This window comes from Gallinula chloropus (assembly GCF_964237585.1).
Source record: "Gallinula chloropus genome assembly, chromosome: 4".
In the NCBI taxonomy this organism is placed as follows: Eukaryota; Metazoa; Chordata; class Aves; order Gruiformes; family Rallidae; genus Gallinula; species Gallinula chloropus.
The window spans coordinates 78,267,611-78,289,811 of NC_140088.1; the positions used below are offsets into that span (position 1 = coordinate 78,267,611).

Consider the following 22,201-nt stretch of genomic DNA (forward strand, 5'->3'; position numbering starts at 1 on the left):
AAATGTAACCACACTCTGCTACCTAAGCTGTCTGTCTGCAGTTTGTAAAATGACGACTCAGCTACTGACAGTGTAATTATTGCAACAAGCATATGAGATTGATTGGACCTTGGCTGTAACATTACTTGCTTATCTGTCAATAATCATCGCAATCAGGTGGACTTCCTGTGACTGCAAGAGCCATACACTTTAAGTAAGCCACGTTACTAGGCCATACCTTAAGCTACTTTCCCTTCATTGTTTTTTTGGTTTTTTCTACTAGTGATGGTAGGTGTTATGAAAATCACATCACACATGCAAGACACTTTTACCTAATGTATTTTCTAAAAGATTTATACTTTATATTGCATTTGAAAGAGGGCTTGCTGCCAGCAATCCATACAAGACTGACTGGATAGCTGTCAGGCAGAGAAGGACCTGGGGGTTTTGGGTTACTGCCAACTGAATATGAACCAGCAGTGTGCCCAGGTGGTGAGGAAGGCCAATGGCATACTGGCTTCTATCAAAAATAGCGTGGCCAGTAGGTCCAGGGAGATGATTGTGCCCCAGTACTCGGCATTGATGAGGCCACACTTCAAGTACTGTGTCCAGTTCTGGGCCCCTCACTACAAGAAGGACATTAAGGTCCTTGAGTGAGTCCAGAGAAGGGCAACCAGGCTGGGGAAGGGGCTGGAGGGCAAATCATATGAGAAGTGGCTGAGGGAGCTGGGGACGTTTAGTCTGGAGAAGAGGAGGCTGAGGGGTCTACCTGAAGGGAGGTTGTAGAGGGGTGGGCGGTGGTCTCTTCAGCCAGGTGACAGGAGATAGGACAAGGGGAAATGGCACAAAGCTGTGCCAGGGCAGGGTCAGATTGGATGTTAGGAAAAAAATTTTCACTGAAAGTTGTCAGGACCTGGAACAGGCTGCCCAGGGAGGGGGTTGAATCACCATCCCTGGGTGTGTTTTAAAAAAGGGATATGGTTTAGCATAGGACGGGAACAGCTGGACTCGGTCTTAAGGGTCTTTACCAACCTAGTGATTCTGTGATGTTAAGGACTAAAAGAGATTTTAATGTCCAGTCCTCTCTTCAACCAACACATTAAAAATGACCACCACTTTGTGCTGTGCATGTAAGATGCACACATTACAGCAAGTCCTTGTGAGAGATTTAATTACTCTGTCAGTGTAGTCTCATGTGTCACTAACTACTGATTGAGAAACAAGCCAAACATCTTTTATTTTCAGGTACGTTAAGTACATCTAAAAAGAGATGTGAATTCTGCTGTAAATTCCAAGTGTTGTAAATAGTACTTTAAGGAAAGAGTTCCTTCCGAGTGACATCCCTCTGCAACAACATAGCTTCAAGGGGGAAGTACATGTGTACACACACATATCATGTCCTTCTGACAAGGAAAATGGGTGGCAGGAGAAAACCTAAATGGATGACAGTTAGAGGCTGTAGCAGGGCCCTTTCAAGTTATGCTTACTCTTCTTGTGTTACCACTGGCTCATACTAGACCAGTATGCTAGATGTACATAAAATGCTTTCAGAAGGCTGTGAAAATGTGGGGTGACTTTCAACATGCTGCGTCACCTTCCCTCAGGTGGGTTTTAAAGGACTCACAAGGCATTAAACTACAGGCATCAATGCTCTTTAGCTGAAAGTGTGAATAAGGCAGCAATTAGTCTAAAAAGTATAACACCCCCCCTCAATTCTTTAAAAACACCAGGTGATTACAAGTTTTAATACAGAACATAACCTGAAAGTGTTTTTCTAACATTAAAACACTTTCTCTTGAAGCACAGGGACAGATATTAACATACACATTTAGTAAAATATTTTACAGGGTTCTACAGCAATAGGTTTTGTCCTTACCACACACACATGCCCTGTGAAGAGCAGCTAAGGGAACTGGGCTTGTTTAGTCTGGAGAAGAGAAGGTTTCAGGGAAATTCAACAACCTGCTCCCAGTGCCCAAGAGAAGGTTACTGGAAAAACAGCACGAGGCTCTCTTCTCAGGTGCAGGGCAGGAGATGGGGAAACACCAGTCACAAGCTGAAGTTGTAGGAGGTACTGGCTGGACCTGAGGAACTACATTTTTGCTGTTAAGATGATTCAGCACTAGAAGAGGCTCCCTGCCCAGACTGACCCAACTGGATGCACACCTGAGCAGCCTAGGCTGACCCAGAGACCCCCCCACTGCACCCTCCATGCCTAGTGGGACCAAGGAATAAACCACTGCCTGGCTACACTAGCACCGCAACACAACTGTGCTGCTTCATCAGCCAAAAAAAGTCAAGTCAACAAGACGCTTGAGTGCTGATCTCTTGCTCTCTAGACAAGGGATGGATTGGTTCAATAAGTATTTGAGAAACTGAATAGTTTTCTACACTGTGTCTTCAATTGTGCAGCCTCAAGATTTCTGATAACATTTATGCTGGGTTTGATTTTCCTCTAGCATGTTGTATTGTGGAAATTTTCACTTCAATTTACAAAAATTGGGGAAACCCCTCAAATTTATATGAGAGGCAGTATTTTCAGTTCTCTAAATTGTCATTATTTGAGATATTGAAAAGATTTCTCTTCTTAATTGGGTTTCTTTTTCTACTTCATTGAAGATGGTAAATCCTGTGTTTTCCATTGGCCTACCTGTGCAAATACAATGCCTGAAGACCTTAACAGAGCTTTGGAAACCTTATTATTGTAAAGCCAGAGAGTTAAAAATTAGAGTTCACAGAGAAATGTGTCAGCCATCACCTGCATCTGGCCCAGGTTGGAAAGGTAAGACCCACAGACATGAACTACAGGCAGGGCAAAGGCCTGCTCACAACAGCCCACACTGATTAATGCCTGGCATGGGTTTAGGCACAGTTTTAACGAAGACCAAGCAGGTCAGGCCAGGGACTATTCCTAGGGTAAGACTAGATGAGGTCATCCTGTTTTGGGGATGTAAATGAATTTAGCTACGTGGACACAAGCTGTGCCAGGTCATTTGGTCTTAGGGCCCAGGAACAGCACTTGGCTGCTTCTCTTACTAGTACAAACATGGCCTTAAGGACCAGGAAGTTCCTTGATCAAATGCCAATTTCTTTGCCCACAGAGGAATTGTTTTGGCATTAAGATTCTGAACTGAGCCTGAATTAAAACCAAATGAGGGAAAACATGGATTAGGAAGGCAGAAAAGCATAGAAGTCAGGAAAGGGAAAACACATAAAAGTGCCAAGGCAAATTATAAAGCTAAAACTTACTGTAGATCAGTTATTTCCATCAGAATTTTAAAGTGATAGATAGTCCTAAAGATACATGTGTTATTACAACTTTCTTTTTTTTTTTTTTTTTGCATCTTGCAGTTTTTTAAGCACCCTGTAGACTTCACTTCTGCATGGGATGCTTGGGATTTGCAGTATTTCAGAAGTATAACTGTCACTAATTACACCACATACTCCAATGTACCTCTGCCCCTGAAAACAGAGTGCTCAGCACTGAAGGCCATTATTTCAGTGTTTCTGTCCTGCAAATAAACAGCTCCTCCACAGGAGCCCTGTGCCCACAGAACCCTTCATGGTCCTCTTATGCCCTTGCAGTTTGCATCCCATGGCTGCAGCACAGGGTTCAATGTGTAGCTACTCCTAACTCCAATCCAACCACTTCAGCTAGGCAAGTTAAAGGCAGAACTCCCACTCAATTTCAGTGGAACAAAGATCTGGCCTTGACAATGCTTTACAGCAATCATCTCTACAACACATTTATTTTACCAGCTTTGCACTTTGCTATTTGTCATAAAAAAATAATAAAACATAATCCTAGTGTGCTCTTGAGATTCCAGCACCTTGATGCTATGGAACAGTAATTCACCTAGCCCTTATGAGAAAAGTATTTCAATTTCTCGTGCCTGAAATCTAATGTGGGTAATATTACTGAAAGGTTCTGTCTCCTTGTGCCTGCATGCAGTTGCATGTGCCAACGCTAACATCTATGCCTGCAATTGAGAGCAGACTATTAATTATGGGTGTGAAATTCGAGGGTATTGTTAGAAGTTTAGATCATTATGTTCAACAACTTGTTTCCTTTCTTGTAAATTATGCAGTTCTCAGACTTTGAACACTACATGCAAAGGAATAATGAATGATGAATTTAAATAAAAATGCTTCAGTTCAAAGCAATACAAATTTGAAGGTCTAATTGTGACCAACTTCAATGCCTTTAATCATCTCTCAGACAGGAGAACTAAGAGTTCATTCACTTTCTGAATTTATAAATATACAATCTTTCTCCCTATTCAAGTCCTTCATCCATTCAGTTTCCACCCACTTTGGAGTCTTTTTTTTTTCTAAAATCATCTAGCATCTTTGCCCATAGAATCTTTGATCTGAAGAGGGAAGGATCTGGGAATAAAAGTCAATGAAACATGTATTGTAGCAGACAGAGGTGAGGTTGAATGGCACTACACCTGAGGTCAGAGGAAAAATTAGCCACTGTTGATGCAGGCTGATTTAGGAGGACTAATCCAGTGAAAACATGCTAACAAATTCAAGCTCTCTGATACAGATGAAGGGAACAAGTCACCACAGATTTTAGAAATCTGTCCACACACCGTCCAAAACATGATGGGTTACGACAGCCTACTGCACTAGTACCAATCCTACAGAGCATTACAGTGGTCAAGTGCCTGAAAGCTGTGAATTACAGCAGTCCAAACAGGAGGAAATGAAGACAACAGCAGGAATTTTCACAGTGGATTGATCAAGAGTGTTGTATGTCAGCAATATCACAGAGGTGATAGAGCTGAAAGGATTTACATGCCCTGGAGATGGGAGAGGCATGACAGTACCAAGGTTTAACACCTCTGTTCTGAGAGGCAGGCTGAATATGAGATTGGGATCTAGGAGAAATTAAAAGGGGGGTAAAAAAAGAAGGGTTATACTCATAAGGCCCCCCTCATTCTTTCACTAAATATGTTTCCTATACACTAAGTGAAAGATGCATGTTACTGAGGAGCATGAACATGAGAATAAGACAGGTCAAAGTATTTACCAAAGAAACACTTTGAAAAGCCATGCTTCTCCTGTCAGTCATGCTTTCTGTAGCCTACATACTTTTGTCAGATTTGCAGTCTAGACGATACACAAACAGTCAGAGAAAAATTTTCTTCTGCCCTGCTGACACTACCAATAAAAGTAATAAGTGGGCAGAATGCAGACATCCTCTCAGGAAGAGGAAAAAGGGGGACCTAGAGGAATGTTATGGAGAACTGATCCATCAATGTGATGCTTAAACAGACTAATGCATAAGAGAATAAATGGTGGAAACTGGTGGACATCAAATGGTATAAGATAAAGAAAAATAGTCACTTTAAAGAGACAAATTAAGACAATGTTGGAAGGGCAGAAATGACCTTTATTTGTATATGGAAGGAGGGGTTTATCTTAGACAAAATAAAGGGAACCACTTATGCAACCACTGATTAGTTTTAAGAGAGAAGTCTGTATTTTATTTTTTTTTTGTTTCCACTGCTTCAAAATCCTCAAGCATTTATCAGTGTCAACCATTTCAACAGATTAAAATAGAATTCCTGTCTGTTGCTTTAGATTTCTTTATTTCCTAGACAGTATGTCCTGGCTTATAACTACTGAATATATACTGAAGAGCAGAGCAACCATTTTAAATTATATGCAAAAATGGGAAAAATTGCCTGTTTACATCAAACCACATCAGAAAATACAATCTTATTAATTGTGCTATCAAAAATTCAGGGCCATGCACTTTTTGTCCTACACAAAGACCATTTCTAGGATTTAGAATACGTAACCTTAAAGCTGACTGCTTTGCAACACTGAATTTCACATATGGGTGACCAGAATTAATTTTATAGCTTTTGCATTGACAGAATAGTACAATGGGAAAGAGCAGGCAGTTTGGCCAAACAACTCATGACAGTGGTCATCTCTGACAGCAATTAAATGAGACTAAAAAAAAAAAAACTAAATCAATTTTAAATTGATTTAAAATTAAATCAAAGAATTGCTCCTGTAACACATTTTGTCTCATTTACTCCATTTGATTTCAGCTACGCAAGATAACTATGTATGAGCTTTCACAGCTCATAAAATCTGGGAGACCCTTAATGTCAGAGCATAAGACAGTTTTTTATTTTGTGCATAAAATGGGTGTTTAATTCTTTAAGTTTTACTGATATGATGAAAACCAACTTAATTGCCAGTAGTACATTTTAAGAGAATGTAGGGTAAAGAAAAACTTACTCCGCTACTTCAAAATGCTCATCATCAAAATCTAAGACAGGACGCAACAGACTGGTACAGATATCAAGAAACTACCAGGAAACTGCAAGGAAGTAGTTTGATGATAGAGTTATACTGCTGGTGAATGGTGTAAGCATGGTCCTGTCCTGCAGACATCAGCAACCCAAGATCCAGTACCCTTCCAATTAAAGACCTGAAGGACACCAGGCAACATGCAGGCAACCCAACCACCAACTGATTACCAGTATTTCGGAAAAACATCTACGTGTCAGTAAAACAACATTGTAGAAGTACTGGTAATATAATTATGGGTAGCTTACACTCTCAGGAGAGAGATATTTGGGTGTAACTGTGCCTAGGAGATTAGCACATGCTTTGCTATAGGAACACACATCATCAGATGTCATTAAGTTAGTGCCCTCAATTATAATCCTGCTTGGCAAGAAAATAGTATATAAGATACAAACCACTAACTGCCACCTCATAGCTGACTGATGCAGTGTGGATAATAATGCTGATGTCAAATCCAAGAAGAGCTTTAATAAATACGTTACTTCTCTGGATTTTTATCCATCTGTCTCAACATGATTGCTCACTGCCCATCACCCTGGTACCACAGGTTTACAGAAGTAGCTTTAGTCCTGTTTCTGTGCATTGTAGATCTACTTCCCTAAATCCTGAAGGCATGAGCCTTGACTTCAAGAACAGGAACTATCTGCCTGATGACTGATTAGCCTGTCCTTGAACAACAACTTGCAGTGACTACAGAAAAAAAAAACCCAGCTCCCTGACCTCAAACTATGCCCTATTTGGGAAGCCACAAACCCACATCTGGAATTTGATCTGAACATTCAACTGGTACTGACACTCACTTTGCCAACCATCATAAGCACCACATACTCCAAAAGCCAAAGGGTAGTAAAATCTTTAGTCCTCACCCTTGCTCCGATACAAAGTGTCCCCACGGTGCTCATCAGGTCAACAGACTTGACTAATGTCCATCCTTCTGCATTCTTTCCACCTCCTATAGCACAGAAACTGCCATTGCTGAACAACTGACAGTGAGCACTACACAGACATGACCTTGGTAACTTCTCCCACGGCAGATACTGATTCCCTCACGTCACTCCCAGATCTGTCCTCGTTTTTCAAAGGTGTTTATAACTGCTTCTTCGAAGTCCCATCAGAAATATTCATAATTAAATCTCAACCACTTATACATTAGAAGTACAGAAATCTGAACACAAGCAGAGAGAGATAGCTGGACATAAACATATGTGGGTGTCAAGAGACTCCTCATAATTCCCACACTAAAGATGTCAAGTATATAATCAAGTATTCAGGCTCCTTAGATGGTACATGGGGAGGTTAGTCCCAGAAAAATACCACCTAGAAAACAAGAGGTACATTGTAGCCATGCCACTCCATTTGGAAAGGAAGAGGCCTCATTCCTGCTCCCACTCCACTTGTTCCCTCTGTACTCACAGCATCTTTGGCATCAACACAACCATACCACTCCTCATCCCCTCAACCCTTCAAAAATGCAACCAACAAAAATACCCCCACACCCTTCTAACAAAGGGCCAGAAAATTACTCTTTTTTTCCCAGCTGAGTTCCCTACAGTCCACTAGACAGAACTGAACAAGAGAGAATACAACTCCTCTTCCTTAGCTGGGAGGTGGAAAATATCGTACAAGATGCTCAGTTATGTGCTCAGTGACAGCATGGGGAACGCACTGCTCATTGTGACCTCAAGCAAGCACTGTGTTTCCCAATTATGATATGGCTTTTTGGTTATGACATTTCAAACAGTTATGAAAAGGGTCAGCAAATGCTTTTTGTGTCTACCTGCATTTTTTTTTGCTTACAGGTGCCATAACAAAAACCAAGGTTTTAAAATCAGGTCAGACAAACCCCATCTCAGGTATGAATCTCTTACAGAAAATCATGCTAATTTTTATCTTTTTAATAACTCATTGATTTTTGGGTAACATTCTGTATCTGAGACACATAAACAAATGGAAACATTTTCCTTGATGAATGATTATGAGATTTTAGCTTTTTGCCTTCTCTGCTCTTCTATGGATATAACTGATGACAGTGAACAAACCTGCCAACAAAAATATTGATGTATCTTTGATTCATGCTTTCAGTTAGTCTACAGAAAGCAAGAAAGATGAAACATGTCCGTAGGAGAAGACAGCGTAAGTACATTATGGCTTTGTGCTTCCATTCTGAAAACCCAGAATCAGCCAGCAAGCCAAGTCCAGACCCAGGAAGAACATGGCATTTCAGTTTGCTGCTCTGATGTTAGCCAAAGCTTCAATTCACTCCTATGTGTTTTGGGAGCAGGAAGTATAGGTTCCAGCACCAAAAAATGTCTGTTAGAAGGACCATTTACTTTATCAGTGTCTGTGTTACACATTGCTTTCCTTCTTATCATGCAAATATAACCAAATAGAACATAATTTATTTTTATTGTCTATGTAAACTGGAAGAACAGAAATGAAACCAGAACATATTTCTGAGGAAGGAAAACTAATCTTCATAGCAACTAGCAAATATTTGCAGGACTAAAACCTCATTTAATCAAGACCCTGACTTTTCAGTAAAAGGAGCTTCCATCCACTCATTAATGCAGCTCACATACCCAGCTATAATTTTAGACTTTATAACATGCTAAAACCTTGCTATGCACTGTTAAGAGTTTAAGTACAAATCCATTTTTATTCATTAACTTTAGTATGCTACAGAGCTCCAAGTCTTAGTGCTTCTGCCAAGCAACAGCAGAGCACAGGAATTTCTGTATACTGTGCTAATTGCACAAAGCAAGGAGTCATGGGTTTAATAATCTAGAATATCTCTCACACAAAGAAATATTTTGTACAGATCATGTTATTTTAATCTTCTTGCACTGGTCATGTTTTAACTTCTGGTAGCAGGAATTATTGAAAAATTACATTTAACATGACTCAAGGTACTGGCTATCTTGTTTCTTAGGATGTTTTACCCATTAGAATGCCTTACTATGAACACTACATCAATAATATGGCTTTTATTGGCAATGTGTATTATTAATTAACATTAATTAGAATAATTCAATTTTTGGCTTAGATCAATCAACAGAATTACTATATTTAGAAAGCTGTAATGTGATATACTATCTCAGCCTAAATGATCAATACATATCCTGAATGCAGAGCAGATGTGTGACCTTAAAACCGAACACTAATCATAAAAAGATCTTTCGACTCTACTCCTGTCTCTAACAGATAAATTACAGGAGGATGCTACAAAGGAGAGAGAGGCTTGTGGAAGCAAATAAGCAACCTTGCACCCAACAGCCCCTTCCTTTGTGGCACACTGGTTTGTGCAAGTGGACTTTGTGTCAGATCAGGGAGGTAATCTAGTAAATGTTCATCATAAAAACTTTTGTTATTGGTGCAACACTAGATTTCAGCCAAGTCAGTTCTTGATGCTCCTGACCCCAGGATGGGAGTGGGGTGTCATAGCAGCAGGAAAGTGCAGTCCAGGTTAGAGCCTAAAAGCTCTTTCAGCAGTTGCTTGGACTTAAGACAAGCTGAAACTGCACACTTACACGTGTTTGTACTAATATTTTCCAAGCCCTCAAACCAGTCTCTGCTGTTAATTCCTGCCCACAAACCACAGTGGTCCAACCAGTACTCCTGGCTAGACTGAAAAAACTATTTATGGAATCACATTGTGAGCAAGATCACCAAGAGCATAATTTTAATCTTTCACTTAAAGGAACAGAAAACAGATTAAAACCCAAGAACTTTTATTTGTATTTAGCAAGATGATTAAAAAAAACCCTAATTTCCTAGTTCACTTCAGAGTCACACTAGCAAGGATCAATGAGCAGCCAGGGTAGAAACTGATTTTTTTTGTCACAGAACAAAGGGTTTGTTATTGCACTTTTATTGTAAGCAAAGGCCACGCATGGGGTGCCTAAATTGCTGCTTAGAAGTACACTGGGAAACTGGTGCACTTATTGGGTAAATGTCATGGTTTAACATGAAGAAAGGATAGCATGGCAGGCCAACTGGAGGGTTGCTGTCACTGGAGAAGCAGCTTTTTGAGACAATATTACTGGCCCAAAATGCTTTATCAGAAGGCTGCCTCAAAAATGGTACAGTTTTGCTTGAGCCCAGAGGAGGTCTCAGAGAGGGTCCACACAGAGCCCACTTTCTCTCACCCCTGTATTACAGCCATCCTATGCACTGCACGTGAGTACTTCCTGAAGCAGTGAGTTGACCACCTTCCATAAATCAGGAAGGAGTCCTCCAAACAAAACAGACAGGTTGATCAAAGCTAGACAGGTTCCTTTGCATTCCTCGTGGCATCAGCGTTTCACCTCGCATTCCGGTTTATTTCTTCAATTAGTTGTGGGCTTCCTTCTAGCCATACTTCTGTTACAAGTCTTTCTCTTTTTGCCTGCTTACCAAGTCAGTGATTGAAGTGACAATAAATTTGTTTAATATACCAACTCTCACTCCCACACTCCTAAAAAACAGGTATTTTGTTTACATTCACTAAGAATCAGGTTTTGTAACCACAGAATCATAGAATGTATTGGGTTGGAAGGGACCTTGAAAGGTCATCTAGTTCAATCCCCTTGCAGTGAACAGGGACATCTTCACTACATAGAGCTCCATCACGCCTAACGTTGCATATCTCCAGAGATGGGGCCTCCATTCCCTCTCTGGGCAACCTGTTCCAGTGACCTACCCCCCTCACATTCAATAGTGTTTTCCTAATATACAACCTAAATCGACCCTTTTCTAGTTGAAAACCACTACCCCTCATCCTACTGCTACATGCCCTTGTGAACAGTTCTTCCACAGCTTTCTTATAGGTCTCTTTCAGGTATTGGAATGCTGCTATAATGTCTCCCAAGAGCATTCTCTTCTCAAGGCTGAACAATCCCAACACTCTCAGCCTGCCTTCATAGGACAGGTACTCCAGCCCTTCAATCATTTTTGTGGCCCTCCTTCGGATGCACTTCAACAGGTCCATGTCCTCCTTGTGTTGAGGGCTCTGAAGCTGGACACAGTATTCCAGGTGAGGTAATGACTGTAACTAGAGCACTGATGTAGGCCAGGTAACAGTGATATCATTATCACCACCCTATGTTTTTTTGTTTCTTGTTTTGCTGAGCACAGTGAGGCCCAACAACACTGCTTCAAGACAGGCTTTACAGGACACATCAGCATACACAGTCGTTTCTATCACTTTGCACCTCTAACACGCTGAATCTGTGCACTTGTTCAAATAAAGTGTCAAAGCTCAAGTGCCTTTCACTGTTCAGACCACTCATTTACACACTGGAGCCTTATTACATTCCCATGTCTTTCTGCAGCTAGGATGATAGAAATTAGGAGCTCCCATTACTGGGTCCTTGCTCTACAAGGCACACAATGACTTCATTTCCTTGAAGGAGTCTGACATCATTTAGAATCAGGGAGGATTGGGGTTTGGTTTGTTCACTTGTTTGTTGGCAAGGTTGTTTTGTTTCTTGGGTTTTTTTCTTCTTGAGGTGTGATTGTGTCCACAGGCATCAGAACAAACCCTGCAGGAAGTGATCTGCAGGTTGTGGCACCCCAGTCTTCAGAAAGCTGGCCCCTATTGCCCTGTCCCCTTGTGAATACCTGTTAGTGTGCTTACGTGCAATATCACACTGTTAATAACATCTTCTAATCATCAGTCATCACTGGGACTCAGAAACATGGCCGGCACTACTTTCAGTTATTCCCTCTAAAAGTTGTGTCCCTAAGCATTAAATAGAAGAATAAACTCTCTCCTAAGGAAACCATATATTTTGTGCAACTGGAGTCTTATAAATCACAGCCAATTTATATTTGGAAGTAAGCAGATGAGTGCTCTCTTAGTTCATCTCTGCTTTTATGGAAAATTTAAAACATAGCCAAACTCACAGCTTGAATAATGTATTCATAGCACTTTAAAAAAAATATTTTTGCATATTGTTCATCGTAGACAAAAAAATTAGCAAGGGATCTATATATCTCCTAATGATTAGTGCAGAAATGAAGCCTGACACAGAGTGCAGAGACATTTCTCCCCTCCTTCCTTCTAAATCAGTTTTATATATACACACCAATTTTGTTTCCTGACTCCCAACACTGCAGGTCTACATTTCTAGCTATTTTTGCTCTATACCCATCTCATTCACACAGTTTAGAGGCTAACAGACCATAGTGTGCAGCAGTAAGGGATCATCAGAAAGCTCAAAAGACATAGAACCTGCAACATCCTAACCTACATTCATGACAAGTAGCAAAATCTGGGATACTGTTTAACAAAAAAAGCCTTTAGTTCTTTATTTGGTCTGAAATACAATTCCCACCAATGGCACAATCAATGTGTGTAACTAAACCAGCAACTTCAACTTAAGTTATCTATGCATTTTACAAATATGATTCAGATGGCCCACCTCTGAATATGTGGAGGTGGCACAGCCTTTCCCAAAAATTTAAAGGACATCATCTATGATCCATAATGTTTAAGCAACAATATGCAAAAGCACCATTAAATCACCTCTAATCTAAAGTTAAAAGCTGTTCTAAAAACAGATTTTAAACACTCACAATATCTGAAACAGAGCTTACCATAAATTGCTTCTTGCTCCCAAACTACAAAACCTAATTAGCACTGTGAGAATTATACTTACTATTCACACAATGAAAACTCTGTTCAGTGAAGGGCTACCTGACAGGCACTATCATGCCAACTAAGCCTTATTTAATAATGAAAATAACTGTGTACACACCCTTTCACAAGCTAGAGGTCTTCAAATGAAGAGAGCAATATCCATGTCACTAACTACACCATTTCAGAATTACAGGACCAGAAGTACCTCTATCCCTTTTGCAGACCAGGTTGGGTGCCTGAATGAAGCCATGGTATGCACTATGATCTCCTATGATTCATCTCTATTCATACAACCTACACATACAACCCCAACTACAATGGCCACAAAGCCAGTCACACGTGTGCAAGTCAGGCAGCACAGCCAGATGGTGCGTTACGTGCATGTTTAATCTGACACAGTGACAGACACACTTTCATCAGTCGGGGACCCAGGAGCACACTGTCCTGCTGGGCCATGCCCACTGCTCAGATGAGAAGCTGAGAAATCCGAAGTTAAACGTTTTCCAGGCCAGAAAATTCAAGAGCCAAAGCAATGAGAAAGGAGAGAGAATAAACAATACTATAGCTGTGAACCTGCTGAACAAGAGGATCCCAGCCCATTACAGCTGATCCATTACAAAATCTATTTGCTTCATTCATCAATAGCTTTAGTGGTACGAGGTGAGGGCTTTTAAACACCATGATTGAGAACCTGATGAGTCTTAAGCTTTTGCAAAATACACCACATAACAAAAGGAATATTGTAGGTGGGAGTAGCTCATGCACATCATGCAGGTAAGCATATAATATCTAAGGAAAACACACTGTGTACTAGCAGCAAATTTTAATTAGTAAAAGCAAGAGATGGATTCAGTTCCAGGAAGGAAATGAGAAGGGCTGACAGGGTATAAATTGGCCACATCAGTGGTACAGATGGACACATCCCTTCTTTTTTCCTGATAAAAAATTCTCCCATGACCAGAACTCTGGTGTCCTACACTGTTCCTGTATTTGCACAGCAGAAGTCAGAGCTGTTTTGAAGTGGGAGATGATGAAAGCCAGATGGCTAGGTCCATTTACTCAGCTCCAGAATTCTCTGAAGTCTCTTGCTTTCTCTTAGAAAACAAAATACTCTGTTCTGGGGACTGGTTCTGACCATTTTGGATGTAGCCCCTTCAGTGATCAAAACAGCTAACTGAAATGAATTTCAGCTTCAGCAATCAAGAGCAGGATGGTGCAGGCAAGTAGAGGCATTCTTCAGTACCTGCTTTGCAGAGACAAAAATTGAAAGTATAGAACTCCAAAAAGAAGTCCAGCTTGGTGTATGCAGAATTTGTAGATTTGTATGTTTAGAGAGTATTGAGGTCTCCCTGAATACTCAGACAATATGTCTCTAATACTAAATCACTTTATCACATGTGCTACTTTTAGACAATCCATTCCCTATTTCCTCATTACTTTTTTTCCTCAAACTAATGGATGAGACCATTTCTAGCATGGTATTTAAACTATAAACAGACCAGATAATTGTAGGGATCCTTTTTGCTTAATAACACTGTCACATCTATGTGCTAAATTTATAGCTCTCTAATTTTCATTGTTGCATAATCTTCCTCCATTTCCTAAGAAACTAGAAAGACACATTAGAGCAGGGAAATGCTGAATAATGAGATTCTGTTCTCAATTGCTTCCATCTCTCATGCATACTATTGGTACCTGTCCATAATGCTAATCTCAGCTGCCTCTATTGGAGCTTGCCATCATCTGGGAAAAAAAACAAAACTTGTTTTTCCCCAAGCTCTGCCATATCATTTCATCCCTAGTCCTGGTCTCATCCTTTCCCATACCTCTTGTGGGGAACAGCAGCTTCCCCTCACCAGCAGCCATACAGCAGACACGTAGCAACAGTCTTTTTAAGCAAACAGTTTCTTGCAGAGGCCTGGCTCCTGGTAAACCACACAAATGGGAATCACAGCAGCTAAAATTTCACAACAGAACTATTACATTTCAGCCACACAAGAGACACTGGAGTGCATAGAGAGTTGGGGATATCTGGTCTACAGTATGTGCTCTTTCCACTTTGCACCACTCTTTTCCACTTCGCTTGTAAATACACCAACATATTTTATTCTCAAGATCTTGTTCCACCACACAAAAATCAGAGCTTGTTTCCTAGTTCTTCCCACTGCTTTATAGCTGTATTTCCCCCCCCATTCCTTCCCAAGTGAAACTGCAGCTTTTGAAGGAACATTATAAAGATATAAAATTTCCAGACTTTGTCCAGGACCCTGTTCCTGGGCAGTAGCCAGTTCCTGAAGAGTAAGATGCAAGAACCCCAGGGTCTATAAAACTACCCTCTTCCACTCTCCTTTCTTCTCCTCTCCCATGAAGGATTTGACATAAGTTAAAAAGGCTAATAAGCAAAAGTCAGGGTTTTATTCTTTCCTAAACTTTTCTGAATTAACTGTCCTTACTTGTGTAATGAAGAAAGACTAGACATTTATGCACAAAGGTGTTAAACTATTCACCAAGATAAGCCATGGCTACACATTTTCTATTCAGGAAGAATTTTATCTCACCATTTTTTAATTTATGCCTTTTCAAATTAATGGTGTATTTTGTGTTTTTAGACAAGGAGTGAAAGTCTCCTAATATCTACTCTGAACTATTCATTATTTCATAATTCCTCTACTCCATCCCTTTGTTCATTTTCTGGCCAATATAAACAGTCTTTCTTTTCTATTTCCCACTTCTCAAATGGCAGACTTTTGCCATCAGTCACATCTTGAGCTGAGAAGCTGGGCTAACAGATCTGCAGACTCCCATCATTCAGCACAAAAACCACCCCGTCCTTTTGACTGAGTATGAAGCTGATATTGGTCAAGACTGTAGTAAATGGAAACCTCAGCCTCCCATAGTGTCATAGAAAGAGGTGGAGCACTGCCAGTAAAGATCCTTCTGCAATGATGATGACCTAGTAATCCTTGGTGTCCAACCATGCATCTGTCCATGGGACTTGAAGTAAGGTCTCAAGCCTGTCAGCTCGAGGGTTGAGATAAGGTCAAGGAGAGATCACTCACCAATTGCTGTCATAAGCAAAACAGATTAAGAGAAAAATAATCTAATTTATTTCCAAGCAAATCAGAGTAAAGCAACGAGAAACAAAAACAAATCTTAAAACACCTCCTCCCACTCCTCCCTTCTTCCCAGGCTTAACTTCACTCCTGGTTTCTCTACCTCCCCCCCAAGCAGGGGGAGACAGGGAATAGGGGTTGTGGTCAGTTCATCACAACTTGTCTCTGCTGTTCCGTCCTCCTCAGAGGGAGGACTCCTCACATACTTACACTGCTCCAGCATGGCATCCCTCCCACAGGAGGGACTTCATTATGAGTTCTTCCCCTGAGCTGCAGTTCTTCACGAAGTGTTCCAGTGTGGATCTCTTCCATGGGATGCAGACCCTCAGGAGCAGACTGCTCCAGCACAGTCCTCCATGGCATCACAAGTCCCACCAGCAAACCTGCTCTTATAAGGGCTCCTCTCTCTCCATGGGCTGCAAGTCCTGCTAGAAGTTTACTCCAGCGTGGGCTTCCCACAAGGACACAGCCTCCTTCAGATGTCTCCACTTGCTCCAATGTGGAGTCCTCCAGAGGCTGCAGGTGGAATCTCTACTTCCCATCACCCTCCATGGGCTGTAGGGGGACAGCTTGCTTCACCATGGTCCTTTCCACAGGCTGCAAGGGAAACTCTCCACCAGCACCTGGAGCACCTCCTCCCACTCCTTTGTCACAGACCTTGGTGTCTGCAGTTTTTCGTATCTTCTCACTCCTCTCACTGCCTGCAAAAGCTCCTTCTCATTCTGTTTTTTTCCCCTCCCTTCATAACTATGCTATTCAGGAGGCCCTGCCACTATTAAGGGCTCAGCCTTGGCCAGTGTCAGGTCCCTCTTGCAGCCAGGTGGCATTGGATCTATCAGACCTAGGGAGAGCTCTGTACTCCTCTCACTACCAAAACCTTATCATGTAAGCCCAATAAAACTGGATGGTAGAAGCACTCAATGTGCAGATTTAAAGGTAGGATGTGCTAATGATGGAGCAGGACTGAAATAAACGGACAGACAATACAAAATGACAGTAGTGAATATCCAAAGAACACACAAGCCCTAAAGCAAGCATGGCACCTGTGCAGCTCCAAGTAACTCCAGCAGAGAAGTGACTGGGAGAAACGGGAGATGGGGCAAGGAAGGCATGAAGTTGGAGAAAACCAAATGTTTTAACTGCAAAAGTTATAATTAAAAAATGCCTTTTTAAAAAAGCTGTTCCAAAGGAAAAAAGCCGCCATGAATATACATGTGCCAAAGAACTAGACTTTTCCAAAAGAGGTGAAAAGTGAGAATGAAAATAGAGGAAACCAATCTTAACAGGAAAACAATCAGAAGAACAACACTTTCAAATGTGATTCTTCTTCTAGGGTGTTAAAAAGTCACTTCAGAAATTTATGAAGGAATAAATTATGCTGAGAGGGATGGGGCTTGGTGAGAAACACCTGCTCTACCACAAAGTGAGCATAGTCCATTGGACCCAGCAGCTCCAAACCCATGCTTCAAGAAATAGGGAAGTCTGCATGCTTCAGCAGTCATCTGCTGTGTTTTGCAGACACTGTTTTTTTGTGACAGGAAGCAGAAACGTGATCTCCACATCGCCACCGTGCTCTGTGCTCTGCTAAGAATCACATCTCTGTCATTTGAGCTGCACTCACATCTGTAACCTAATGCTCCAGCAGCCCAGCCTGAACGCACATCTGGCAATGTCATGCACGTTGCCTGCACCGGGAGCGCAGGTGGGGCAATATAAAAGGAGTGTTTTGAAGCACATGCAGAATGGATTGGAAGTACATCTAGAAATAATTGAACACAGTGACCATGCAAGTAGCAGCCAAAGCTTGTGAACAGTGAGCTGTCTTTAATAATTCTTGGTAGAGCTACTTTACCATTAACACACACTCATAAATAGCCTACATGGAAAAAAGAAAACGCTCCTTCTTGACAGTAGCTGAGCTAAACAGGATTGCCACACAGCAGGGGATGCTTACTGAGTACTTGAGTTTAATAATTATCTGCTAGGCTGTGCAATATGCTCAAAAAGATCTATAAGCAAGGTAAAGAGATTTACAGAGGAAAAAAAAAAAAACCAAACCCAAACCAATACTTTGTGTTCTCATTATGGGGTAAAACTTTGAGGTTACAATGCATCCTCCATCTACCACAGAGGCAGCCTCCAAAAGCACTGTAGGATGTAACACTACAGTTTACGTTTATTTTCTCTCACTAGTGACAATTATAAACAGTTTCTCTGTTTGGAAACTCTCCATAAGGAACTATGATATTCTTTACTCACAAAAGAGTGCCATTATCCAGAGAAAAGTCAGGCACAGAAATGCACTGCTTCATACAGGCACTGCTACTACTACACTTTGTAATATAAAATCCAAACTGACAATTAAGTAAAGAAGCATCTAGAGCTTTTGTGTAGTAGTTGTGCTAGGAATGCACAATTACAGCTAGTGGAAGTTGACTGTATCAACTCCTGCAAACTATTTAAACAGACTCACATAAAGCCAAAGGAGAGAATCATTAGTTAAACATAACTAATGCTCAAGAGACCGTTCACATCATCTCCTGGTTCTTCTGCCGCTTGTCCAACACCATCATCATGGTCTCCTTTCCTGCACCCTTCTCCCTTTCACCTGCTTCTCCTCTGCAGAATTTGGTTTACTTCTCCATGGTTAGTCACACTGGGTAAAGAGTAAAAGGTCACCTCACACCAGCTGCACAACTCCCAGTGACAACACTAGTGCTCCACACGCACACAGTCATTTGTGGCCAGTCTGACAAGGTTCAATCTGCTGAAGCACCATGTGTTTGTCATGTTATTGCAGTTCAAATGGACGATGACACAGGCAAGTACTGAAAGTTCATCTGTTCTGTAATAAACTGAATTTACCTTTCTTCTAATTAGGAACAATGACAAGGCTCAGTTGTCTAAGAGTGACAGCGAGATTTTTGGGTCACTAATGGCTCCTATCCCTGCTGTGTCATAACAGGACTGCAGCACACATGTGATACTGTAATTGACCTGGAATGATGTGACTCAAGAGCAGCTAAAATAACGTTCCCTTTTATTTTCAAACTTAAATCTAGAATGAGAACAAACCTGCAGATGGTGGATGCCCCCTCCCTGGAGGTGTTCAGGGCCAGGTTGGATGGGGCCTTGAGCAGCCTGGTCTAGTGAGAGGTGTCCCTGCCCATGGCAGGAGGGTTTGAACTTGATGATCTTTAAGGACCCTTCCAGCCCTAACTATTCTACAGTTCTTTGATAATGAATACAAGCTATGAGAATATCAACCACTGGGCTGAGCACTGTGAAACACAATGCTGTGCAATTTCATTGCAAAAGGAGAAAAGGGGAAACAGCACAAAAACTGAAAGTGAGATGACCAGAGGAATCCAGGTTTCCAGCCTTCAGAGAAAGCAACAGATACACATCACAAGTACCATTAATATCATACTGGATACAGCATCAGTCCTTTCTACTAAAGCTGCCCTCAATATGAACACCATGCTGGTTGGAACATCAAGTTTTTCACAGCCCACAATGCAGAATTCTTTTTTTTACCAATCCTGTAAAGATCCATTTCTACCAGATTAGAGTAATTGAGCCACACATTAAAAAATATCAATTTCCAAGATAATTTCATAGCAAAACCCCCACTTTTTCTGAATTCATCACAGCTTCTCCATCTCAGCCTACTAGCAGGAGGGAGAGAAGATGAAAAAGGATTTTTAAAAGGCCTCTCCAGTTCAAGAGAAAAAGAAAATTTAGTAACTTATTACATTACAAAGACAAATTTAAAGCAAAAAGAAAGAGGAAATTGAACAAGATAAAAGGGCAAATCTCTCTTGAATTTTGCTGGTGCATGAAAAACTGAAACAATTGAAAGAGAGAGAAGGAACTTTCATGTGAAGACACTGACACCAGCACTATGCATTGCTCTTTTGCCACAGCTTTTTAAGGAAGATGTGCATCTCCACATACACAGAGAAAGCTCAAAATCCCAAGAGCAAATTCAAGTTAATATTTGTTTGGTAAGCATATAGCCACACATCAATACAATATTCTTTAAAAAAAAGAATATAATATACAAGGCAAAGGAAATATAGGCAGAAACCAAAGAAAGGACAGAAAGAAAATTGTTGAAACTCTGAAGAAAAAAAACCAACCCACCCACACTTTCTAAAGCTGTGACATAGGATAGGAAAGAAATACAGCTAAAGTGTTTTTCCTGTCCTTTCTTAGAATTGGATGGAAAGGAGTTACAAAATTCCACTATAACATGAATAAAATTATACTACAGAGACAAATGTGATAAAAAGAACAGGATAGCTTCTGTGCTGAAGATAAATAAACATGGCTATATTGCTGTGAATTTCTACTGTTCTGCAGCGTGAGGAATTCAGGATTTTAATAACACTATCACGGTAGCACACAAAGGCATTTGCAAAATGTATGTCAAAATCCTTTTCCCAGCGTAGGCAGTATTCTCTGTTACAGCATGAAGCCCCAAGGGACTGATTTGAACTGACCATGACTGCACTCCAACACATTTTGAAACTAACCCCACTGTCACCACCTGTGGGTTCCAGACAAAAGAAAAGCCCTTTATGGAGGCCAGCATGCAGAAAAAGGTCTCTTTCTCAGCATTATTTTCCTCCCTGCAAGCATCTCCTTTCTGTCCTAACATCTGATCTATAACACGATGAAAAGTAAACACTGGTTGCTTTAGTTTCCCTCCAGTCTCAGTGACTCCTTTAATTACAGGAGAATTGTATCATCAGTTTCAAAATTCTTTAACTACAACTTTTTGCAAATATACCACTCCATGGTATATTTACCCTCCTTCAATAATCTTTCCCCTTGCAAAGAATTCCACTATTTTTAACATGATAGCAATGGACTGGGACATTTCAGAAAAAAACCCAAACCTATCATTAGCTTTATAATGTCATCACCTTGGCATTTAAAGGAAAAGTAGCATACTATGGCAAATAACACTATGATGACAGTATCAGTGATAAAATATGACCAATATCATGCTGGTCATATTCATCCAATACCTGTGCCCAAATCAATCACATCAAGATAACTTCCCAGACAATAAAATAAATTGTTACTAAGTATTGGCAATATTTTGCAAAATAAAGAGATAAAGACAAATTATGGGAAGCCAGGAACTACAATGTAATGAGAGCCCTCTGCTTCCAGGCAGCTGTAAGCAGGCATGACTGCTGCTATGAACAATGAGACAGAGCCCTGCCCACAACTCAGGCTACCAGTGCCCAAATACAGAAAGCAACAGGGGGGAAAATAAAAGCTCTAGGATTAATGAATTTTAAGTGTAAAAACTCCCCTTCTAAAACTCAATTCTATGGTTGTTTATTTCTGGACTTCCAGTAATAAAAGCAAAGAGGGTATGTCAATACTGCATGGGATAATTTCACGACTGCATCGAGAACTACACAATACAGTGGGGATCAACGCCTCACGTAAAATTAGCACAGAACTCAAAAGAATTAAAACCTTAATGAATAGCTGCTTATCCTATAAGCATGTCTGTCAGGGTGATCTCACCTTGAATACAAACTCATTAATTCAAAAAGCAAGAATTACATGACAGCAAATGACAACCCAGGAGAGAAGTGCAGAGAAGCATAATGGTTAGTGAACAAATCCTGCGGGGTGTGTGCGCGCCTGTCTGTCTGTTTCACGCTGCACGCAGATCCTTCTGCCTCCTTTGAGGAATTATCACTACTGATGACAACTCAGAAGATCATCTGACTTCATCCATGGGCATATTGGTCATTGACAGACACCTCTGTAATCTTTAAAAGCCTCTCATCTTCCCAAGTGTTACCAAGAGCAGTTAGGAAAGTAAGTGGTTTCTGCTTGCTCCCAGATACCAAGCACCTACAGTTTTGAATTCTGAACCAGTGGAAACAAGAAAAACCTGCAGAGGGATAAAACTTATGGCTTGTTTAGTGCCAAGACAAAATTCTGCAGTGAAACAGCATTTTTCTATAACACATTGAAGTATGAATAGTACTAGAACCTCCCATTGCATGCAAAATGGCTCATCATGTGGACTTCATCTCTGTATGAAGCTGTAGCAGCTGTCTCACATTAACATGCTTAAACACATAAATACAGTTATAATATAGATGTAAAGTTACAAATGTTG

At 40.8% G+C, this 22,201-nt stretch overlaps 1 protein-coding gene across 1 annotated transcript in view; it reads right to left on the reverse strand.

The window, feature by feature from the left end:
* The window catches only part of DCHS2 (dachsous cadherin-related 2), a gene marked incomplete at both ends in the record, with an annotated part of 109,813 nt that overhangs the window by 63,128 nt on the left and 24,484 nt on the right, over positions 1 to 22,201 (reverse strand). The gene's annotated exons all lie outside the window — the stretch shown is intronic.